Source organism: Phoca vitulina, unplaced genomic scaffold (genome assembly GCF_004348235.1).
Source record: "Phoca vitulina isolate PV1807 unplaced genomic scaffold, GSC_HSeal_1.0 scaffold9, whole genome shotgun sequence".
NCBI classification, from domain to species: Eukaryota; Metazoa; Chordata; class Mammalia; order Carnivora; family Phocidae; genus Phoca; species Phoca vitulina.
In genome coordinates this window covers 48255245-48257094 of record NW_022589712.1, presented here as the reverse complement: position 1 = coordinate 48257094, position 1850 = coordinate 48255245, and the positions used below count along the sequence as shown (strand labels likewise).

Here is a 1850-nt window from a genome sequence, read left to right as displayed (position 1 = left end):
ATTTTCCCCTCCCTTTCCTCTTGTTGTTACTTGAATTTCACAGGGTTTAGGTATATTGGTTCCCACATGACAGTCTGTTTGTCTTGCCTTCTGGCTCAGGCCAGAGGCCTCTACCATAGCACACCTGGAGGCAGAAGGGGGAGGGGCAGGCATTGTGGACCTGGAGTGCTCAGCTGCCCTGTCCCACCCAGGTTGTGGGTAGACAATTGACTATCTCTAATTCTGTTTCAAATTTGCATTTTTGATTATTGGCACAAATAAAGATATTTCCTCTTTTTGGCTTGCATTCATTTATCCTTTTGAGATTTTTTTCCTTTGTATCTACTGTGGTTTTCAATTTGTGTAAAACTGTGATGTAGAAAAGATGTTAATGCTTTATCAAGTAATTTCTTGTGATTGTTGTTCCGTTTTTTTGTTTGCCTTTGAATTGTATGTTTTGACATGCAGAAGAATGTAATATATTATTTGTATTACCTTTAAGTTTAAAAGGCATTCTCTATGAAATATATTAACAAATTAGTGTGCATAAACTTTAGATTTTCTAAATAAAGACAATGAACAAAACTATTTAAAATGCAATGAAATCTAAAAAACAGATTAGGAAAAAATATTCTCATTTAATATTATAGATAGTAAATACCACAGTATAATGATAATTCCTTTGGATTACAAATAAAATTTAATATTCATTCTAAAATGAACTGAGAATTTAAGCGATTCATAAAAAAGAAATATGCATAATCCTATACACACTTTAATCATAACTCCAATAATATTTTATTTAATTCACTATTATTTGTATATAATTTTTTAAAGTGTGTGAGAAAAAGTTTAATCTTTCTCATACATTTAAAAATAATCTAAGCTAAAGAAAAATATAGTTCATAAATATAAAAGGCAAATTGTTTAGGATAGTTATCATTCTTGAGAGGGTGATACCCTTATTAATTGTTTGGTAAGGAGTGTAATTGGGAAAAACTAGAAAGGCAATGTAGACATTTTGTAGAAGGAACCATAAATAGATCTCTTTTTTTTTTTAACAGTCTTGAGGTCTTTTATTTTCTTTACATTTATCATGCCATGAATTCATAAGGAATGGGTTCCAGCAGTTCGGGCTCCTTTCCATTGGTTCTCACAAAGTGTGCTTCTCTGGGTGGGGCAGGCTGGCGCTTCAGTTGAACCCAAGTACCTTTCTCTTTGGCTTACTTCTTTTTCTGATCATTTTCCTTCATACACTTCAGAAAGCTGTCTCGACTCTTTGAGTGTTTAATATGCTCAATGCGTACATTAATTCTCATGGCAAGAATCTTGCCCTTAACTTGTTTGTTTACAACAATGCCAACAGCATGCTGACTAACATTGTAGACTCTTCCAGTTTTGCCATGGTAACATTTGTGGGTATTCCTTTTGGAACAGTGCCCGTTCCCTTGATGTCCACAATATCACCTTTCTTATAGATTAGCATGTATGTGGCCAAAGGAACAACTCCATGTTTTCTAAAAGGCCTAGAGAACATATAGCGGGTACCTCTCCTCTTTCCCTTTGTGTTGGTCATTTTGGCGAATTACTGGAAGATGGTGGTTCCAGCCGAAAGGAGATCTCTTGATGAGGGAATTCAAGATTGAGTCATTCATACTAAGGAAATAATTCTGAATAAGCAAAAAAATAAAAACCTATGAGCTATAAATATGACTGTTTTATTTGTAGTATATAGAGGAAAAAAGTAAGATACATTCTACTTGTCTTATATTATGGGAAATTATTTAGCACACTATATTCCAACAGTAAGAGTATTATATGCTTATTATAATTATAAAAATTAACAGAAGTAAAAAATATGCTAATAATGT

General features: G+C 33.0%; 1 pseudogene; it reads right to left on the bottom strand.

The window, feature by feature from the left end:
• Positions 1–1038: 1038 nt before the first annotated feature.
• On the bottom strand, positions 1039–1555 carry LOC116634257 (annotated as a pseudogene).
• Positions 1556–1850: the final 295 nt, after the last annotated feature.